This window comes from Scardinius erythrophthalmus, assembly GCF_964197995.2.
Source record: "Scardinius erythrophthalmus genome assembly, chromosome: 13".
Classification (NCBI taxonomy): Eukaryota; Metazoa; Chordata; class Actinopteri; order Cypriniformes; family Leuciscidae; genus Scardinius; species Scardinius erythrophthalmus.
The window spans coordinates 30,824,737-30,849,239 of record NC_138233.1 but is presented as its reverse complement, the minus strand read 5'-3'; positions in this window follow the sequence as shown (position 1 = coordinate 30,849,239).

Here is a 24,503-nt window from a genome sequence, read left to right as displayed (position 1 = left end):
CCAAAGGGGGATTTAAAGCTACAACGATTTCTCATTTAGAGCTATTTAAATCTTTAACTGCCGTTTTCTCAAAATGAGTTTTTGTCATTCTCCAGTAGAAACATCTCAGCCTATGTAGCACCTGTGTACACCAAACTTTCCAGTTATACACTTAGCAGTATTCTGAAGATATTTTCAGAGGGATTTGTTAATAAATCATTCCTGGCCTGATTTATGTGACATTTTATTAAAAAAAATATGGCGAAAATCTATGTTTTATGGCTATGGACAGTATATTTTGATTTTATAGGTAATGAAAGTATATATCCTGAAATCCCTCTGAGTTTTTATTTTCATCTTGTGTGTAAACAAAATGAAAAAATAATTTTTCACCTGGCTTTATCATATGTTCAGATCTATCTACCGAAAATATATGCAAAATCGTGCATATTTAATGAGATAATGCCTAATTTGCATAATTAAACATACAAATTTCTAAAACTTGTAATACATTTTTTTTATATACTTGTGAAAGTAATCAAATGAGGAAGTTTCATGGTGATATCTATTATTTTAAATTTTTACCCTATTCACCTGTAGTGTCTCGCCTTAAATCCGGTCTCTACTTCATAAACGCCAGAGGAGAACTGGCCCCCGACTGAGCCTGGGTTCTCCCAAGGTTTTTTTTTCTCCATTAGGTCACCTAATGGAGTTTTTCGGTTCCTTGCCACTGTTGCCTTTGGCTTGCTCAGTTGGGGATGCTTAAATTGATTAATCGATTCACCAGTGCTATTGATCTGCATTACCAAACGTGGATGTTTTACACCAGAAACAAACACTGATGTACTATTTTATTTAATACTGTGAAGCTGCTTTGATACAATCTGTATTGTGAAAAGCGCTATATAAATAAAGTTGACTTGACTTGACTTGACTTAAATCTGAAGGGAAAAGATAGCACCTATGGGGTCAAAGCCTGTTCCCCAATGGTATCTGCTGAAGCTTTTGCAAGAGGCATATATACCCCTCGGGTCCCAGCAATTTTCACCAAGGTGGTAGGACCCAGCGATCCATTTCGACACTTTGCATACCTTGTTTATTCGTGTAGCCTGCCCTCCAGATAATCAATATGCACTTGCTTAGCATTTCTTCCATTGGGTTATTATGGAATCAAACTAATCAAGAGTTCTAGACTTTGACAGGTTCTTCTTATTTGCTTTCATGTTACTATAGACAACTATGCCTAGGGTCTTGAAATTCTATCACACCACATGTAGTCACTTACATGTATGCTTACTTGGCATATGTAATTCTTTAGGTATTTACAACACCACTGGTCACTACATGATAAAAGTGTGAAAATGAATTGTAAGATGAAGTTTATATTAGTTCAAGTTTGCTCTGTGTGGATGTATTGTTCTGTTCCAGTGATGTTATGTGACTAAATCTGAAGGGAAAATATACCACCTATGGGGTCAAAGCCTGTTCCCCAATGGTATCTGCTGAAGCTTTTGCAAGAGGCATTTATACCCCTCAGGTCCCAGCAAGTTTTCACCAAGGTGGTAGGACCCAGCAATCCATTTCGCCCCTTTGCATACCTTCTTTATTCATGTATCCTGCCTTCCAGATAATCAATATGCACTTGCTTAGCATTTTTTTTTCCATTGGGTTATTATGGAATCAAACTAATCAAGAGTTCTAGACTTTGACAGATTCTTCTTATTTGCTTTCATGTTACTATAGACAACTATGCCTAGGGTCTTGCAGTTCTATCACACCACATGTAGTCACTTACATATATGCTTACTTGGCATATGTAATTCTTTAGGTATGTACAACACCATTGTTCACTTTATGATAAAAGTGTGAAAATTAATCGTAAGAAGAAGTTTATATTAGTTCAAGTTTGCTCTGTGTGGATGTATTGTTCTGTTCCAGTAATGTTTTGTTACTACATCTGAAGGAAAAAGATACTACCTATGGGATCAAAGCCCGTTCCTCAATGGTATCTGCTGATGCTTTTGCAAGAGGCATATTTACCCCTCGGGTCCCAGCAAGTTTTCACCAAGGTGGTAGGACCCAGCGATCCATTTCGCGCCTTTGCTGACCTTGTTTATTCGTGTAGCCAGCCTTCCAGATAATCAATAAGCACTTGCTTAGCATTGGGTTATTATGGAATCAAACTAATCAAGAGTTCTAGACTTTGACAGATTCTTCTTATTTGCTTTCATGTTACTATAGACAACTATGCCTAGGGTCTTGCAGTTCTATCACACCACATGTAGTCACTTACATGTATGCTTACTTGACATATGTAACTCTTTAGGTATTTACAACACCACTGGTCACTACATGATAGAAGTGTGAAAATTAATCGTAAGAAGAAGTTTATATTAGTTCAAGTTTGCTCTGTGTGGATGTATTGTTCTGTTCCAGTGATGTTCTGTGACTAAATCTGAAGGGAAAAGATATCAACTATGGGGTCAAAGCCTGTTCCCCAATGGTATCTGTTGATGCTTTTGCAAGTGGCATATATACCCCTCGGGTCCCAGCTAGTTTTCACCAAGGTGGTAGGACCCAGCGATCCATTTCGCCACTTTGCTTACCTTGTTTATTCGTGTAGCATGCCTTCCAGATATCCAATATGCACTTGCTTAGCATTTTTTCCATTGGGTTATTATGGAATCAAACTAATCAAGAGTTCTAGACTTTGACAGATTCTTCTTATTTGCTTTCATGTTACTATAGACAACTATGCCTAGGGTCTTGCAGTTCTATCACACCACATGTAGTCACTTACATGTATGCTTACTTGGCATATGTAACTCTTTAGGTATTTACAACACCATTGTTCACTATACGATAAAAGTGATAAAATTCATCGCAAGAAGTTTATATTAGTTCAAGTTTGCTCTGTGTGGATGTATTGTTCTGTTCCAGTGATGTTCTGTGACTAAATCTGAAGGGAAAATATATCACCTATGGGCTCAAAGCCTGTTCACCAATCGTATCTGCTTAAAATTTTACAAGAGGGTTATATACCCCTCGGGTCCCAGCAAGTTTTCACCAAGGTGGTAGGACCCAGCGATTCATTTTGCACTTTTGCTTACCTTATTTACTCGTGTAGCCAGCCCTCCAGATAATCAGTCTATGCACTTGCTTAGCATTTTTTCCATTGAGTTATTATGGAATCAAACTAATCAAGAGTTCTAGACTTTGACAGGTTCTTCTTATTTGCTTTCATTTTTCTATAGACAACTATGCCTAGGGTTTTGAAGTTCTATCACACCACATGTAGTCACTTACATGTATGCTTACTTGGCATATGTAATTCTTTAGGTATTTACAACACCAATGTTCACTATATGATAAAAGTGAGAAAATTAATCGTAAGAAGAAGTTTATATTAGTTCAAGTTTGCTCTGTGTGGATGTATTGTTCTGTTCCAGTGATATTCTTTGACTAAATCTGAAGGGAAAAGAAATCACCTATGGGGTCAAAGCCTGTTCCCCAATGGTATCTGTTGATGCTTATGCAAGAGGCATATATACCCCTCAGGTCCCAGCAAGTTTTCACCAAGGTGGTAGGACCCAGTGATCCATTTCGCCACTTTGCTTACCTTGTTTATTCGTGTAGCATGCCTTCCAGATAATCAATATGCACTTGCTTAGCATTTTTTCCATTGGGTTATTATGGAATCAAACTAATCAAGAGTTCTAGACTTTGACAGATTCTTCTTATTTGCTTTCATGTTACTATAGACAACTATGCCTAGGGTCTTGCAGTTCTATCACACCACATGTAGTCACTTACATGTATGCTTACTTGGCATATGTAACTCTTTAGGTATTTACAACACCATTGTTCACTATATGATAAAAGTGAGAAAATATATCGTAAGAAGTTTATAATAGTTCAAGTTTGCTCTGTGTGGATGTATTGTTCTGTTCCAGTGATGTTCTGTGACTAAATCTGAAGGGAAAATATATCACCTATGGGCTCAAAGCCTGTTCACCAATAGTATCTGCTAAAGCTTTTGCAAGAGGGTTACATACCCCTCGGGTCCCAGCAAATTTTCACCAAGGTGGTAGGACCCAGCGATCCATTTCGCACATTTGCTTACCTTATTTATTCGTGTAGCCAGCCCTCCAGATAATCAGTATATGCACTTGCTTAGCATTTTTTCCATTGGGTTATTATGGAATCAAACTAATCAAGAGTTCTAGACTTTGACAGGTTCTTCTTATTTGCTTTCATGTTACTATAGACAACTATGCCTAGGGTTTTGAAGTTCTATCACACCACATGTAGTCACTTACATGTATGCTTACTTGGCATATGTAATTCTTTAGGTATTTACAACACCAATGTTCACTATATGATAAAAGTGAGAAAATTAATCGTAAGAAGAAGTCTATATTAGTTCAAGTTTGCTCTGTGTGGATGTATTGTTCTGTTCCAGTGATATTCTTTGACTAAATCTGAAGGGAAAAGATAGCACCTATGGGGTCAAAGCCTGTTCCCCAATGGTATCTGCTGAAGCTTTTGCAAGAGGCATATATACCCCTCGGGTCCCAGCAAGTTTTCACCAAGGTGGTAGGACCCAGCGATCCATTTCGACACTTTGCATACCTTGTTTATTCGTGTAGCCTGCCCTCCAGATAATCAATATGCACTTGCTTAGCATTTCTTCCATTGGGTTATTATGGAATCAAACTAATCAAGAGTTCTAGACTTTGACATGTTCTTCTTATTTGCTTTCATGTTACTATAGACAACTATGCCTTGGGTCTTGAAATTCTATCACACCACATGTAGTCACTTACATGTATGCTTACTTGGCATATGTAATTCTTTAGGTATTTACAACACCACTGGTCACTACATGATAAAAGTGTGAAAATGAATTGTAAGATGAAGTTTATATTAGTTCAAGTTTGCTCTGTGTGGATGTATTGTTCTGTTCCAGTGATGTTATGTGACTAAATCTGAAGGGAAAATATACCACCTATGGGGTCAAAGCCTGTTCCCCAATGGTATCTGCTGAAGCTTTTGCAAGAGGCATTTATACCCCTCAGGTCCCAGCAAGTTTTCACCAAGGTGGTAGGACCCAGCAATCCATTTCGCCCCTTTGCATACCTTCTTTATTCATGTATCCTGCCTTCCAGATAATCAATATGCACTTGCTTAGCATTTTTTTCCATTGGGTTATTATGGAATCAAACTAATGAAGAGTTCTAGACTTTGACAGATTCTTCTTATTTGCTTTCATGTTACTATAGACAACTATGCCTAGGGTCTTGCAGTTCTATCACACCACATGTAGTCACTTACATGTATGCTTACTTGGCATATGTAACTCTTTAGGTATTTACAACACCATTGTTCACTATATGATAAAAGTGAGAAAATTCATCGTAAGAAGTTTATAATAGTTCAAGTTTGCTCTGTGTGGATGTATTGTTCTGTTCCAGTGATGTTCTGTGACTAAATCTGAAGGGAAAATATATCACCTATGGGCTCAAAGCCTGTTCACCAATGGTATCTGCTGAAGCTTTTGCAAGAGGGTTATATACCCCTCGGGTCCCAGCAAATTTTCACCAAGGTGGTAGGACCCAGCGATCCATTTCGCACATTTGCTTACCTTATTTATTCGTGTAGCCAGCCCTCCAGATAATCAGTATATGCACTTGCTTAGCATTTTTTCCATTGGGTTATTATGGAATCAAACTAATCAAGAGTTCTAGACTTTGACAGGTTCTTCTTATTTGCTTTCATGTTACTATAGACAACTATGCCTAGGGTTTTGAAGTTCTATCACACCACATGTAGTCACTTACATGTATGCTTACTTGGCATATGTAATTCTTTAGGTATTTACAACACCAATGTTCACTATATGATAAAAGTGAGAAAATTAATCGTAAGAAGAAGTTTATATTAGTTCAAGTTTGCTCTGTGTGGATGTATTGTTCTGTTCCAGTGATATTCTTTGACTAAATCTGAAGGGAAAAGATATCACCTATGGGGTCAAAGCCTGTTCCCCAATGGTATCTGCTGAAGCTTTTGCAAGAGGCATATATACCCCTCGGGTCCCAGCAAGTTTTCACCAAGGTGGTAGGACCCAGCGATCCATTTCGCGCCTTTGCTGACCTTGTTTATTCGTGTAGCATGCATTCCAGATATTCAATATGCACTTGCTTAGCATTTTTTCCATTGGGTTATTATGGAATCAAACTAATCAAGAGTTCTAGACTTTGACAGATTCTTCTTATTTGCTTTCATGTTACTATAGACAACTATGCCTAGGGTCTTGCAGTTCTATCACACCACATGTAGTCACTTACATGTATGCTTACTTGGCATATGTAACTCTTTAGGTATTTACAACACCATTGTTCACTATATGATAAAAGTGATAAAATTCATCGTAAGAAGTTTATATTAGTTCAAGTTTGCTCTGTGTGGATGTATTGTTCTGTTCCAGTGATGTTCTCTGACTAAATCTGAAGGGAAAATATATCACCTATGGGCTCAAAGCCTGTTCCCCAATGGTATCTGCTGAAGATTTTACAAGAGGGTTATATACCCCTCGGGTCCCAGTAAGTTTTCACCAAGGTGGTAGGACCCAGCGATTCATTTCGCGCCTTTGCTGACCTTGTTTATTCGTGTAGCCAGCCTTCCAGATAATCAATAAGCACTTGCTTAGCATTTATTCCATTGGGTTATTATGGAATCAAACTAATCAAGAGTTCTAGACTTTGACAGATTCTTCTTATTTGCTTTCATGTTACTATAGACACCTATGCCTAGGGTCTTGCAGTTCTATCACACCACATGTAGTCACTTACATGTATGCTTACTTGACATATGTAACTCTTTAGGTATTTACAACACCACTGGTCACTACATGATAGAAGTGTGAAAATTAATCGTAAGAAGAAGTTTATATTAGTTCAAGTTTGCTCTGTGTGGATGTATTGTTCTGTTCCAGTGATGTTCTGTGACTAAATCTGAAGGGAAAATATATCACCTATGGGGTCAAAGCCTGTTCCCCAATGGTATCTGCTTAAGATTTTACAAGAGGGTTATATACCCCTCGGGTCCCAGCAAGTTTTCACCAAGGTGGTAGGACCCAGCGATTCATTTTGCACTTTTGCTTACCTTATTTACTCGTGTAGCCAGCCCTCCAGATAATCAGTCTATGCACTTGCTTAGCATTTTTTCCATTGAGTTATTATGGAATCAAACTAATCAAGAGTTCTAGACTTTGACAGGTTCTTCTTATTTGCTTTCATTTTTCTATAGACAACTATGCCTAGGGTTTTGAAGTTCTATCACACCACATGTAGTCACTTACATGTATGCTTACTTGGCATATGTAATTCTTTAGGTATTTACAACACCAATGTTCACTATATGATAAAAGTGAGAAAATTAATCGTAAGAAGAAGTTTATATTAGTTCAAGTTTGCTCTGTGTGGATGTATTGTTCTGTTCCAGTGATATTCTTTGACTAAATCTGAAGGGAAAAGAAATCACCTATGGGGTCAAAGCCTGTTCCCCAATGGTATCTGTTGATGCTTATGCAAGAGGCATATATACCCCTCAGGTCCCAGCAAGTTTTCACCAAGGTGGTAGGACCCAGTGATCCATTTCGCCACTTTGCTTACCTTGTTTATTCGTGTAGCATGCCTTCCAGATAATCAATATGCACTTGCTTAGCATTTTTTCCATTGGGTTATTATGGAATCAAACTAATCAAGAGTTCTAGACTTTGACAGATTCTTCTTATTTGCTTTCATGTTACTATAGACAACTATGCCTAGGGTCTTGCAGTTCTATCACACCACATGTAGTCACTTACATGTATGCTTACTTGGCATATGTAACTCTTTAGGTATTTACAACACCATTGTTCACTATATGATAAAAGTGAGAAAATATATCGTAAGAAGTTTATAATAGTTCAAGTTTGCTCTGTGTGGATGTATTGTTCTGTTCCAGTGATGTTCTGTGACTAAATCTGAAGGGAAAATATATCACCTATGGGCTCAAAGCCTGTTCACCAATAGTATCTGCTAAAGCTTTTGCAAGAGGGTTACATACCCCTCGGGTCCCAGCAAATTTTCACCAAGGTGGTAGGACCCAGCGATCCATTTCGCACATTTGCTTACCTTATTTATTCGTGTAGCCAGCCCTCCAGATAATCAGTATATGCACTTGCTTAGCATTTTTTCCATTGGGTTATTATGGAATCAAACTAATCAAGAGTTCTAGACTTTGACAGGTTCTTCTTATTTGCTTTCATGTTACTATAGACAACTATGCCTAGGGTTTTGAAGTTCTATCACACCACATGTAGTCACTTACATGTATGCTTACTTGGCATATGTAATTCTTTAGGTATTTACAACACCAATGTTCACTATATGATAAAAGTGAGAAAATTAATCGTAAGAAGAAGTCTATATTAGTTCAAGTTTGCTCTGTGTGGATGTATTGTTCTGTTCCAGTGATATTCTTTGACTAAATCTGAAGGGAAAAGATAGCACCTATGGGGTCAAAGCCTGTTCCCCAATGGTATCTGCTGAAGCTTTTGCAAGAGGCATATATACCCCTCGGGTCCCAGCAAGTTTTCACCAAGGTGGTAGGACCCAGCGATCCATTTCGACACTTTGCATACCTTGTTTATTCGTGTAGCCTGCCCTCCAGATAATCAATATGCACTTGCTTAGCATTTCTTCCATTGGGTTATTATGGAATCAAACTAATCAAGAGTTCTAGACTTTGACATGTTCTTCTTATTTGCTTTCATGTTACTATAGACAACTATGCCTTGGGTCTTGAAATTCTATCACACCACATGTAGTCACTTACATGTATGCTTACTTGGCATATGTAATTCTTTAGGTATTTACAACACCACTGGTCACTACATGATAAAAGTGTGAAAATGAATTGTAAGATGAAGTTTATATTAGTTCAAGTTTGCTCTGTGTGGATGTATTGTTCTGTTCCAGTGATGTTATGTGACTAAATCTGAAGGGAAAATATACCACCTATGGGGTCAAAGCCTGTTCCCCAATGGTATCTGCTGAAGCTTTTGCAAGAGGCATTTATACCCCTCAGGTCCCAGCAAGTTTTCACCAAGGTGGTAGGACCCAGCAATCCATTTCGCCCCTTTGCATACCTTCTTTATTCATGTATCCTGCCTTCCAGATAATCAATATGCACTTGCTTAGCATTTTTTTCCATTGGGTTATTATGGAATCAAACTAATCAAGAGTTCTAGACTTTGACAGATTCTTCTTATTTGCTTTCATGTTACTATAGACAACTATGCCTAGGGTCTTGCAGTTCTATCACACCACATGTAGTCACTTACATGTATGCTTACTTGGCATATGTAACTCTTTAGGTATTTACAACACCATTGTTCACTATATGATAAAAGTGAGAAAATTCATCGTAAGAAGTTTATAATAGTTCAAGTTTGCTCTGTGTGGATGTATTGTTCTGTTCCAGTGATGTTCTGTGACTAAATCTGAAGGGAAAATATATCACCTATGGGCTCAAAGCCTGTTCACCAATGGTATCTGCTGAAGCTTTTGCAAGAGGGTTATATACCCCTCGGGTCCCAGCAAATTTTCACCAAGGTGGTAGGACCCAGCGATCCATTTCGCACATTTGCTTACCTTATTTATTCGTGTAGCCAGCCCTCCAGATAATCAGTATATGCACTTGCTTAGCATTTTTTCCATTGGGTTATTATGGAATCAAACTAATCAAGAGTTCTAGACTTTGACAGGTTCTTCTTATTTGCTTTCATGTTACTATAGACAACTATGCCTAGGGTTTTGAAGTTCTATCACACCACATGTAGTCACTTACATGTATGCTTACTTGGCATATGTAATTCTTTAGGTATTTACAACACCAATGTTCACTATATGATAAAAGTGAGAAAATTAATCGTAAGAAGAAGTTTATATTAGTTCAAGTTTGCTCTGTGTGGATGTATTGTTCTGTTCCAGTGATATTCTTTGACTAAATCTGAAGGGAAAAGATAGCACCTATGGGGTCAAAGCCTGTTCCCCAATGGTATCTGCTGAAGCTTTTGCAAGAGGCATATATATCCCTCGGGTCCCAGCAAGTTTTCACCAAGGTGGTAGGACCCAGCGATCCATTTCGCGCCTTTGCTGACCTTGTTTATTCGTGTAGCATGCCTTCCAGATATTCAATATGCACTTGCTTAGCATTTTTTCCATTGGGTTATTATGGAATCAAACTAATCAAGAGTTCTAGACTTTGACAGATTCTTCTTATTTGCTTTCATGTTACTATAGACAACTATGCCTAGGGTCTTGCAGTTCTATCACACCACATGTAGTCACTTACATGTATGCTTACTTGGCATATGTAACTCTTTAGGTATTTACAACACCATTGTTCACTATATGATAAAAGTGATAAAATTCATCGTAAGAAGTTTATATTAGTTCAAGTTTGCTCTGTGTGGATGTATTGTTCTGTTCCAGTGATGTTCTGTGACTAAATCTGAAGGGAAAATATATCACCTATGGGCTCAAAGCCTGTTCCCCAATGGTATCTGCTGAAGATTTTACAAGAGGGTTATATACCCCTCGGGTCCCAGTAAGTTTTCACCAAGGTGGTAGGACCCAGCGATTCATTTCGCGCCTTTGCTGACCTTGTTTATTCGTGTAGCCAGCCTTCCAGATAATCAATAAGCACTTGCTTAGCATTTATTCCATTGGGTTATTATGGAATCAAACTAATCAAGAGTTCTAGACTTTGACAGATTCTTCTTATTTGCTTTCATGTTACTATAGACAACTATGCCTAGGGTCTTGCAGTTCTATCACACCACATGTAGTCACTTACATGTATGCTTACTTGACATATGTAACTCTTTAGGTATTTACAACACCACTGGTCACTACATGATAGAAGTGTGAAAATTAATCGTAAGAAGAAGTTTATATTAGTTCAAGTTTGCTCTGTGTGGATGTATTGTTCTGTTCCAGTGATGTTCTGTGACTAAATCTGAAGGGAAAATATATCACCTATGGGGTCAAAGCCTGTTCCCCAACGGTATCTGTTGATGCTTTTGCAAGTGGCATATATACCCCTCGGGTCCCAGCAAGTTTTCACCAAGGTGGTAGGACCCAGCGATCCATTTCGCCACTTTGCTTACCTTGTTTATTCGTGTAGCATGCCTTCCAGATATTCAATATGGACTTGCTTAGCATTTTTTCCATTGGGTTATTATGGAATCAAACTAATCAAGAGTTCTAGACTTTGACAGATTCTTCTTATTTGCTTTCATGTTACTATAGACAACTATGCCTAGGGTCTTGCAGTTCTATCACACCACATGTAGTCACTTATATGTATGCTTACTTGGCATATGTAACTCTTTAGGTATTTACAACACCATTGTTCACTATATGATAAAAGTGAGAAAATTCATCGTAAGTTTATAATAGTTCAAGTTTGCTCTGTGTGGATGTATTGTTCTGTTCCAGTGATGTTCTGTGACTAAATCTGAAGGGAAAATATATCACCTATGGGCTCAAAGCCTGTTCACCAATGGTATCTGCTGAAGATTTTGCAAGAGGGTTATATACCCCTCGGGTCCCAGCAAATTTTCACCAAGGTGGTAGGACCCAGCGATCCATTTTGCACATTTGCTTACCTTATTTATTCGTGTAGCCAGCCCTCCAGATAATCAGTATATGCACTTGCTTAGCATTTTTTCCATTGGGTTATTATGGAATCAAACTAATCAAGAGGTCTAGACTTTGACAGGTTCTTCTTATTTGCTTTCATGTTACTATAGACAACTATGCCTAGGGTCTTGCAGTTCTATCACACCACATGTAGTCACTTACATGTATGCTTACTTGGCATATGTAATTCTTTAGGTATTTACAACACCAATGTTCACTATATGATAAAAGGAAGAAAATTAATCGTAAGAAGAAGTTTATATTAGTTCAAGTTTGCTCTGTGTGGATGTATTGTTCTGTTCAAGTGATATTCTTTGACTAAATCTGAAGGGAAAAGATAGCACCTATGGGGTCAAAGCCTGTTCCCCAATGGTATCTGCTGAAGCTTTTGCAAGAGGCATATATACCCCTCGGGTCCCAGCAAGTTTTCACCAAGGTGGTAGGACCCAGCGATCCATTTCGACACTTTGCATACCTTGTTTATTCGTGTAGCCTGCCCTCCAGATAATCAATATGCACTTGCTTAGCATTTCTTCCATTGGGTTATTATGGAATCAAACTAATCAAGAGTTCTAGACTTTGACAGGTTCTTCTTATTTGCTTTCATGTTACTATATACAACTATGCCTAGGGTCTTGAAATTCTATCACACCACATGTAGTCACTTACATGTATGCTTACTTGGCATATGTAATTCTTTAGGTATTTACAACACCACTGGTCACTACATGATAAAAGTGTGAAAATGAATTGTAAGATGAAGTTTATATTAGTTCAAATTTGCTCTGTGTGGATGTATTGTTCTGTTCCAGTGATGTTATGTGACTAAATCTGAAGGGAAAATATACCACCTATGGGGTCAAAGCCTGTTCCCCAATGGTATCTGCTGAAGCTTTTGCAAGAGGCATTTATACCCCTCAGGTCCCAGCAAGTTTTCACCATGGTGGTAGGACCCAGCAATCCATTTCGCCCCTTTGCATACCTTCTTTATTCATGTATCCTGCCTTCCAGATAATCAATATGCACTTGCTTAGCATTTTTTTCCATTGGGTTATTATGGAATCAAACTAATCAAGAGTTCTAGACTTTGACAGATTCTTCTTATTTGCTTTCATGTTACTATAGACAACTATGCCTAGGGTCTTGCAGTTCTATCACACCACATGTAGTCACTTACATGTATGCTTACTTGGCATATGTAATTCTTTAGGTATGTACAACACCATTGTTCACTATATGATAAAAGTGTGAAAATTAATCGTAAGAAGAAGTTTATATTAGTTCAAGTTTGCTCTGTGTGGATGTATTGTTCTGTTCCAGTAATGTTTTGTTACTACATCTGAAGGAAAAAGATACTACCTATGGGGTCAAAGCCCTTTCCCCAATGGTATCTGCTGATGCTTTTGCAAGAGGCATATATACCCCTCGGGTCCCAGCAAGTTTTCACCAAGGTGGTAGGACCCAGCGATTCATTTCGCGCTTTTGCTTACCTTATTTACTCGTGTAGCCAGCCCTCCAGATAATCAGTATATGCACTTGCTTAGCATTTTTTCCATTGGGTTATTATGGAATCAAACTAATCAAGAGTTCTAGACTTTGACAGGTTCTTCTTATTTGCTTTCATGTTTGTATAGACAACTATGCCTAGGGTTTTGAAGTTCTATCACACCACATGTAGTCACTTACATGTATGCTTACTTGGCATATGTAACTCTTTAGGTATTTACAACACCAATGTTCACTATATTATAAAAGTGAGAAAATTAATCGTAAGAAGAAGTTTATATTAGTTCAAGTTTGCTCTGTGTGGATGTATTGTTCTGTTCCAGTGATATTCTTTGACTAAATCTGAAGGGAAAAGATAGCACCTATGGGGTCAAAGCCTGTTCCCCAATGGTATCTGCTGAAGCTTTTGCAAGAGGCATATATACCCCTCGGGTCCCAGCAAGTTTTCACCAAGGTGGTAGGACCCAGCGATCCATTTCGACACTTTGCATACCTTGTTTATTCGTGTAGCCTGCCCTCCAGATAATCAATATGCACTTGCTTAGCATTTCTTCCATTGGGTTATTATGGAATCAAACTAATCAAGAGTTCTAGACTTTGACAGGTTCTTCTTATTTGCTTTCATGTTTGTATAGACAACTATGCCTAGGGTTTTGAAGTTCTATCACACCACATGTAGTCACTTACATGTATGCTTACTTGGCATTTTATGTAATTCTTTAGGTATTTACAACACCAATGTTCACTATATGATAAAAGTGAGAAAATTAATCGTAAGAAGAAGTTTATATTAGTTCAAGTTTGCTCTGTGTGGATGTATTGTTCTGTTCCAGTGATATTCTTTGACTAAATCTGAAGGGAAAAGATAGCACCTATGGGGTCAAAGCCTGTTCCCCAATGGTATCTGCTGAAGCTTTTGTAAGAGGCATATATACCCCTCGGGTCCCAGCAAGTTTTCACCAAGGTGGTAGGACCCAGCGATCCATTTCGACACTTTGCATACCTTGTTTATTCGTGTAGCCTGCCCTCCAGATAATCAATATGCACTTGCTTAGCATTTCTTCCATTGGGTTATTATGGAATCAATCTAATCAAGAGTTCTAGACTTTGACAGGTTCTTCTTATTTGCTTTCATGTTACTATAGACAACTATGCCTAGGGTCTTGAAATTCTATCACACCACATGTAGTCACTTACATGTATGCTTACTTGGCATATGTAATTCTTTAGGTATTTACAACACCACTGGTCACTACATGATCAAAGTGTGAAAATGAATTGTAAGATGAAGTTTATATTAGTTCAAGTTTGCTCTGTGTGGATGTATTGTTCTGTTCCAGTGATGTTATGTGACTAAATCTGAAGGGAAAATATACCACCTATGGGGTCAAAGCCTGTTCCCCAATGGTATCTGCTGAAGCTTTTGCAAGAGGCATTTATACCCCTCAGGTCCCAGCAAGTTTTCACCAAGGTGGTAGGACCCAGCGATCCATTTCGCCACTTTGCTTAACTTGTTTATTCGTGTAGCATGCCTTCCAGATAATCAATATGCACTTGCTTAGCATTTTTTCCATTGGGTTATTATGGAATCAAACTAATCAAGAGTTCTAGACTTTGACAGATTCTTCTTATTTGCTTTCATGTTACTATAGACAACTATGCCTAGGGTCTTGCAGTTCTATCACACCACATGTAGTCACTTACATGTATGCTTACTTGGCATATGTAACTCTTTAGGTATTTACAACACCATTGTTCACTATATGATAAAAGTGAGAAAATTCATCGTAAGAAGTTTATAATAGTTCAAGTTTGCTCTGTGTGGATGTATTGTTCTGTTCCAGTGATGTTCTGTGACTAAATCTGAAGGGAAAATATATCACCTATGGGCTCAAAGCCTGTTCACCAATGGTATCTGCTGAAGTTTTTGCAAGAGGGTTATATACCCCTCGGGTCCCAGCAAATTTTCACCAAGGTAGTAGGACCCAGCGATCCATTTCGCACATTTGCTTACCTTATTTATTCGTGTAGCCAGCCCTCCAGATATTCAGTATATGCACTTGCTTAGCATTTTTTCCATTGGGTTATTATGGAATCAAACTAATCAAGAGTTCTAGACTTTGACAGGTTCTTCTTATTTGCTTTCATGTTACTATAGACAACTATGCCTAGGGTTTTGAAGTTCTATCACACCACATGTAGTCACTTACATGTATGCTTACTTGGCATATGTAATTCTTTAGGTATTTACAACACCAATGTTCACTATATGATAAAAGTGAGAAAATTAATCGTAAGAAGAAGTTTATATTAGTTCAAGTTTGCTCTGTGTGGATGTATTGTTCTGTTCCAGTGATATTCTTTGACTAAATCTGAAGGGAAAAGATAGCACCTATGGGGTCAAAGCCTGTTCCCCAATGGTATCTGCTGAAGCTTTTGCAAGAGGCATATATACCCCTCGGGTCACAGCAAGTTTTCACCAAGGTGGTAGGACCCAGCGATCCATTTCGACACTTTGCATACCTTGTTTATTCGTGTAGCCAGCCTTCCAGATAATCAATATGCACTTGCTTAGCATTTATTCCATTGGGTTATTATGGAATCAAACTAATCAAGAGTTCTAGACTTTGACAGGTTCTTCTTATTTGCTTTTATGTTTCTATAGACAACTATGCCTAGGGTTTTGAAGTTCTATCACACCACATGTAGTCACTTACATGTATGCTTACTTGGCATATGTAATTCTTTAGGTATTTACAACACCAATGTTCACTATATGATAAAAGTGAGAAAATTAATCGTAAGAAGAAGTTTATATTATTTCAAGTTTGCTCTGTGTGGATGTATTGTTCTGTTCCAGTGATATTCTTTGACTAAATCTGAAGGGAAAAGATATCACCTATTGGGTCAAAGCCTGTTCCCCAATGGTATCTGTTGATGCTTTTGCAAGAGGCATATATACCCCTCAGGTCCCAGCAAGTTTTCACCAAGGTGGTAGGACCCAGCGATCTATTTCGCCACTTTGCTTACCTTGTTTATTCGTGTAGCATGCCTTCCAGATAATCAATATGCAATTGCTTAGCATTTTTTCCATTGGGTTATTATGGAATCAAACTAATCAAGAGTTCTAGACTTTGACAGATTCTTCTTATTTGCTTTCATGTTACTATAGACAACTATGCCTAGGGTCTTGCAGTTCTATCACACCACATGTAGTCACTTACATGTATGCTTACTTGGCATATGTAACTCTTTAGGTATTTACAACACCATTGTTCACTATATGATAAAAGTGAGAAAATTCATCGTAAGAAGTTTATAATAGTTCAAGTTTGCTCTGTGTGGATGTATTGTTCTGTTCCAGTGATGTTCTGTGACTAAATCTGAAGGGAAAATATATCACCTATGGGCTCAAAGCCTGTTCACCAATGGTATCTGCTGAAGCTTTTGCAAGAGGGTTATATACCCCTCGGGTCCCAGCAAATTTTCACCAAGGTGGTAGGACCCAGCGATCCATTTCGCACATTTGCTTACCTTATTTATTTGTGTAGCCAGCCCTCCAGATAATCAGTATATGCACTTGCTTAGCATTTTTTCCATTGGGTTATTATGGAATCAAACTAATCAAGAGTTCTAGATTTTGACAGGTTCTTCTTATTTGCTTTCATGTTACTATAGACAACTATGCCTAGGGTTTTGAAGTTCTATCACACCACATGTAGTCACTTACATGTATGCTTACTTGGCATATGTAATTCTTTAGGAATTTACAACACCAATGTTCACTATATGATAAAAGTGAGAAAATTAATCGTAAGAAGAAGTTTATATTAGTTCAAGTTTGCTCTTTGTGGATGTATTGTTCTGTTCCAGTGATATTCTTTGACTAAATCTGAAGGGAAAAGATAGCACCTATGGGCTCAAAGCCTGTTCACCAATGGTATCTGCTGAAGCTTTTGCAAGAGGGTTATATACCCCTCGGGTCCCAGCAAATTTTCACCAAGGTGGTAGGACCCAGCGATCCATTTCGCACATTTGCTTACCTTATTTTTTCGTGTAGCCAGCCCTCCAGATAATCAGTATATGCACTTGCTTAGCATTTTTTCCATTGGGTTATTATGGAATCAAACTAATCAAGAGTTCTAGACTTTGACAGGTTCTTCTTATTTGCTTTCATGTTACTATAGACAACTATGCCTAGGGTTTTGAAGTTCTATCACACCACATGTAGTCACTTACATGTATGCTTACTTGGCATATGTAATTCTTTAGGTATTTACAACACCAATGTTCACTATATGATAAAATTTAGAAAATTAATCGTAAGAAGAAGTTTATATTAGTTCAAGTTTGCTCTGTGTGGTTGTATTGTTCTGTTCCAGTGATATTCTTTGACTAAATCTGAAGGGAAAAGATATCACCTATGGGGCCTGTTCCCCAATGGTATCTGTTGATGCTTTTGCAAGAGGCATATATACCCCTCAGGTCCCAGCAAGTTTTCACCAAGGTGGTAGGACCCAGCGATCCATTTCGCCACTTTGCTTACCTTGTTTATTCGTGTAGCATGCCTTCCAGATAATCAATATGCACTTGCTTAGCATTTTTTCCATTGGGTTATTATGGAATCAAACTAATCAAGAGTTCTAGACTTTGACAGATTCTTCTTATTGTGTGATGTTATTAAAACAGAAAATGTTGCTATTAGTAAACAAAAACAATTTCTAAAGCTAGGTCTTTTAAACATTAGATCACTCACACCTAAGGCAGTTATTGTAAATGAAATAGTCACAGATAATAGCATAGATGTACTTTGCCTTACTGAAACCTGGCTTAAACCAAATGATTATTTCGGTCTAAATGAGTCTACTCCATCAGGATACTCCTATAAGCACGAGCCCCGTCTGATTGGTCGTGGCGGCGGTATTGCAACTATCTATAGAGATATTCTCAATGTTACTCAGAAAACGGGTTATAAGTTTATTTCATTTGAAGTACTTGTACTAAATGTTACGCTCTTAGATGATAGAAAAACATCCCTATTATCTTTAGCCTTGGCTACCGTATATAGACCACCAGGGCCTTACGCTGATTTCCTAAAAGAATTTGCAAATTTTCTCTCAGATCTATTGGTCAATGTCGATAAAACATTAATTGTTGGAGATTTTAACATACACGTAGATAATCAAAATGATACGTTAGGGGCTGCATTTATAGACTTATTAAACTACTTTGGGGTTAAGCAAAACGTTACCGGACCAACTCATCGTTTTAATCTTACATTCGATTTAATTATATCACATGGAACCGATCCAACCGATATAGATATCATTCCGCAAAGTGATGATGTAACTGACCATTACATGGTAACTTGCATATTACGTACCCCGGTAATATATCATGCTGCGCCGCGTTATCGATTAGGCAGAACAATCCTTCCATCCACCATAGATAATTTTTCAAATTGCTTATCGGATCTGTCTCAGCTGCTGCCTGAACCTAAACAAACAGATGAACTAGACGAACTAACCAGCACTATGAGCACCGTTCTCTCTGGAAAATGGGATATTGTTGCACCTATGAGACTAAAAAAGGTCAGAGAGAAAATTAAAGCACCATGGTACAACAATACTACTCGTGTTCTAAAGAGAGAAACCCGTAATTTAGAGCGTAAATGGAAACAAACTAATTTAGAGGTTTTTAGAATCGCTTGGAAAGACAGTACGTCACGCTATAAAAAGGCCCTAAAAGCGGCCAGGGCTGAGCATCTCCGCAAACTAATAGAAAATAACCAAAACAATCCTAGGTTCTTATTTAACACCGTGGCTAGACTAACAAATAAATAAGCGTCACCTGAACAAAATATTCCGTTAAAGTTAAGTAGTAATGATTTCATGAATTTTTTCACTGAGAAAATAGAAAACATCAGATCCACAATTGTAAGCGTTCAATCTTCAATCGCGCCTTATAATTCAGCCTCAATTATCACCCCGCAAGAACAATTACAGTGCTTTACAACTATAGAACAAAAAGAGTTAAATAAATTGATCATTTCCTCTAAAACAACAACATGTTTATTAGATCCCATACCAACTAAACTATTGAAAGAAGTGTTACCTATAGTGGAAGAGCCTCTCCTCAATATTATTAACTCGTCTTTATCTTTAGGTCATGTTCCAAGAACATTTAAATTGGCAGTTATAAAACCTCTCATTAAGAAACCACAATTAGACCCAAATAACCTAGCAAATTATAGACCCATTTCAAATCTTCCTTTTATGTCCAAAATATTAGAAAAAGTTGTGTCTGCCCAACTGGGCTCTTTCTTGCAAGAAAATGACACCTATGAAAAGTTTCAGTCTGGGTTCAGGCCGCATCATAGCACTGAAACTGCGCTCGTTAAAATCACAAATGATTTACTCTTAGCTTCTGACCAAGGCTGTATCTCAATACTAGTTTTACTTGATCTTAGTGCTGCGTTCGATACTATAGATCACACAATACTCTTAGATCGGCTACAAAACTATACCGGTGTTCAAGGACAAGCATTAAGCTGGTTCAGATCATACCTATCTGACCGCTACCATTTTGTCTATTTAAACGGAGAAAAATCGATCATAACTCCAGTAAACTATGGAGTGCCGCAAGGATCTGTGTTAGGCCCTCTATTATTCTCAATATATATGCTGCCACTTGGAAATATTATAAGGAAACATGGAATTAGTTTCCATTGTTATGCTGATGACACTCAACTATATATTTCATCACGGCCGGATGAAAACGCTAAATTATCCAAATTGACAGAGTGTGTTAAAGATATAAAAGATTGGATGACGCACAATTTTCTTTTATTAAATCCAGATAAGACAGAGGTAATACTTATCGGTTCAAAAAACCGCCCACAAAACCTCTTACAATACAACTTTAACATAGTAGGGTGTCCTGTTACTTTATCCTCTACAGTAAAAGACCTGGGTGTTATATTAGATTGTAACTTGTCTTTTGAAAATCATATTTCATATGTTACAAAAACAGCATTTTTTCACCTTAGAAATATTGCTAAATTACGTAACATGCTATCTGTTTCTGATGCAGAAAAGCTAGTTCATGCATTCATGACCTCGAGACTAGATTACTGTAATGCTTTATTAGCTGGTTGTCCTGCATCCTCAATAAACAAGCTACAGTTAATCCAAAATGCCGCCGCTAGAGTTCTTACTAGATCAAGAAAGTTTGACCATATAACACCAATTTTATCATCACTACATTGGTTACCTATAAAGTTCCGTATTAATTACAAGGTATTGCTACTGACTTATAAAGCCCTAAACGGCTTAGCTCCAGTTTATTTAACGGATCTTCTATCGCCCTATAATCCATCGCGCTCTTTAAGATCACTAAATTCGAGGCTTCTGGTCATACCTAGGATATCCAGATCCACCAAAGGAGGGAGAGCATTTTCACATTTAGCACCAAAACTCTGGAATAGCCTTGCTGATACTGTTCGTTGCTCAGATTCGCTCTCCCAGTTTAAAACTAGATTAAAGACGCATCTCTTCAGCCAGGCATTCATATAATATTTTAATCTTACAGTTAAGGCGAGACACGGCAGGCAAAAACATCGATTTTCATGCAGTGGTCAATTTTGAGATTTTGGGCTAGTTTACTCCTTCAATATGTGTTCTTTCAAGCTGCTATAAAGAAAACGTTGAAAATATACATTAAGATGTTTATTTTATTACATTTTGTTTACTTGCGGCTGTAAGTTTCTCCCGAATTTACCAGGAAGTTAGCATTACAATACGACGCGCCGAGCTCCGTCTGTTTACTGAAGTCTGTCATGACCGGTATCACCGTGAAGCTCTGAGTCTCCTGCACAACGCTATGTAACCCAAATATGGGCATTTCCTTTCTATCAGTAACCAATCGTGAATGTCCAAAGGGGGATTTAAAGCTACAACGATTTCTCATTTAGAGCTATTTAAATCTTTAACTGCCGTTTTCTCAAAATGAGTTTTTGTCATTCTCCAGTAGAAACATCTCAGCCTATGTAGCACCTGTGTACACCAAACTTTCCAGTTATACACTTAGCAGTATTCTGAAGATATTTTCAGAGGGATTTGTTAATAAATCATTCCTGGCCTGATTTATGTGACATTTTATTAAAAAAAATATGGCGAAAATCTATGTTTTATGGCTATGGACAGTATATTTTGATTTTATAGGTAATGAAAGTATATATCCTGAAATCCCTCTGAGTTTTTATTTTCATCTTGTGTGTAAACAAAATGAAAAAATAATTTTTCACCTGGCTTTATCATATGTTCAGATCTATCTACCGAAAATATATGCAAAATCGTGCATATTTAATGAGATAATGCCTAATTTGCATAATTAAACATACAAATTTCTAAAACTTGTAATACATTTTTTTTTATATACTTGTGAAAGTAATCAACTGAGGAAGTTTCATGGTGATATCTATTATTTTAAATTTTTACCCTATTCACCTGTAGTGTCTCGCCTTAAATCCGGTCTCTACTTCATAAACGCCAGAGGAGAACTGGCCCCCGACTGAGCCTGGGTTCTCCCAAGGTTTTTTTTTCTCCATTAGGTCACCTAATGGAGTTTTTCGGTTCCTTGCCACTGTTGCCTTTGGCTTGCTCAGTTGGGGATGCTTAAATTGATTAATCGATTCACCAGTGCTATTGATCTGCATTACCAAACGTGGATGTTTTACACCAGAAACAAACACTGATGTACTATTTTATTTAATACTGTGAAGCTGCTTTGATACAATCTGTATTGTGAAAAGCGCTATATAAATAAAGTTGACTTGACTTGACTTGACTTAAATCTGAAGGGAAAAGATAGCACCTATGGGGTCAAAGCCTGTTCCCCAATGGTATCTGCTGAAGCTTTTGCAAGAGGCATATATACCCCTCGGGTCCCAGCAAGTTTTCACCAAGGTGGTAGGACCCAGCGATCCATTTCGACACTTTGCATACCTTGTTTATTCGTGTAGCCTGCCCTCCAGATAATCAATATGCACTTGCTTAGCATTTCTTCCATTGGGTTATTATGGAATCAAACTAATCAAGAGTTCTAGACTTTGACAGGTTCTTCTTATTTGCTTTCATGTTACTATAGACAACTATGCCTAGGGTCTTGAAATTCTATCACACCACATGTAGTCACTTACATGTATGCTTACTTGGCATATGTAATTCTTTAGGTATTTACAACACCACTGGTCACTACATGATAAAAGTGTGAAAATGAATTGTAAGATGAAGTTTATATTAGTTCAAGTTTGCTCTGTGTGGATGTATTGTTCTGTTCCAGTGATGTTATGTGACTAAATCTGAAGGGAAAATATACCACCTATGGGGTCAAAGCCTGTTCCCCAATGGTATCTGCTGAAGCTTTTGCAAGAGGCATTTATACCCCTCAGGTCCCAGCAAGTTTTCACCAAGGTGGTAGGACCCAGCAATCCATTTCGCCCCTTTGCATACCTTCTTTATTCATGTATCCTGCCTTCCAGATAATCAATATGCACTTGCTTAGCATTTTTTTCCATTGGGTTATTATGGAATCAAACTAATCAAGAGTTCTAGACTTTGACAGATTCTTCTTATTTGCTTTCATGTTACTATAGACAACTATGCCTAGGGTCTTGCAGTTCTATCACACCACATGTAGTCACTTACATGTATGCTTACTTGGCATATGTAATTCTTTAGGTATGTACAACACCATTGTTCACTATATGATAAAAGTGTGAAAATTAATCGTAAGAAGAAGTTTATATTAGTTCAAGTTTGCTCTGTGTGGATTTATTGTTCTGTTCCAGTAATGTTTTGTGACTACATCTGAAGGAAAAAGATACTACCTATAAGGGTCAAAGCCCGTTCCCCAATGGTATCTGCTGATGCTTTTGCAAGAGGCATATATACCCCTCGGGTCCCAGCAAGTTTTCACCAAGGTGGTAGGACCCAGCGATTCATTTCGCGCTTTTGCTTACCTTATTTACTCGTGTAGCCAGCCCTCCAGATAATCAGTATATGCACTTGCTTAGCATTTTCTCCATTGGGTTATTATGGAATCAAGCTAATCAAGAGTTCTAGACTTTGACAGGTTCTTCTTATTTGCTTTCATGTTTCTATAGACAACTATGCCTAGGGTTTTGAAGTTCTATCACACCACATGTAGTCACTTACATGTATGCTTACTTGGCATATGTAATTCTTTAGGTATTTATAACACCAATGTTCACTATATGATAAAAGTGAGAAAATTAATCGTAAGAAGAAGTTTATATTAGTTCAAGTTTGCTCTGTGTGGATGTATTGTTCTGTTCCAGTGATATTCTTTGACTAAATCTGAAGGGAAAAGATATCACCTATGGGGTCAAAGCCTGTTCCCCAATTGTATCTGTTGATGCTTTTGCAAGAGGCATATATACCCCTCAGGTGCCAGCAAGTTTTCACCAAGGTGGTAGGACCCAGCGATCCATTTCGCCCCTTTGCTTACCTTGTTTATTCGTGTAGCATGCCTTCCAGATAATCAATATGCACTTGCTTAGCATTTTTTCCATTGGGTTATTATGGAATCAAACTAATCAAGAGTTCTAGACTTTGACAGATTCTTCTTATTTGCTTTCATGTTACTATAGACAACTATGCCTAGGGTCTTGCAGTTCTATCACACCACATGTAGTCACTTACATGTATGCTTACTTGGCATATGTAACTCTTTAGGTATGTACAACACCATTGTTCACTTTATGATAAAAGTGTGAAAATTAATCGTAAGAAGAAGTTTATATTAGTTCAAGTTTGCTCTGTGTGGATGTATTGTTCTGTTCCAGTGATGTTCTGTGACTAAATCTGAAGGGAAAATATATCACCTATGGGCTCAAAGCCTGTTCACCAATGGTATCTGCTTAAGATTTTACAAGAGGGTTATATACCCCTCGGGTACCAGCAAGTTTTCACCAAGGTGGTAGGACCCAGCGATCCATTTCTCGCCTTTGCTTACCTTATTTACTCGTGTAGCCAGCCCTCCAGATAATCAGTATATGCACTTGCTTAGCATTTTTTCCATTGGGTTATTATGGAATCAAACTAATCAAGAGTTCTAGACTTTGACAGGTTCTTCTTATTTGCTTTCATGTTACTATAGACAACTATGCCTAGGGTTTTGAAGTTCTATCACACCACATGTAGTCACTTACATGTATGCTTACTTGGCATATGTAATTCTTTA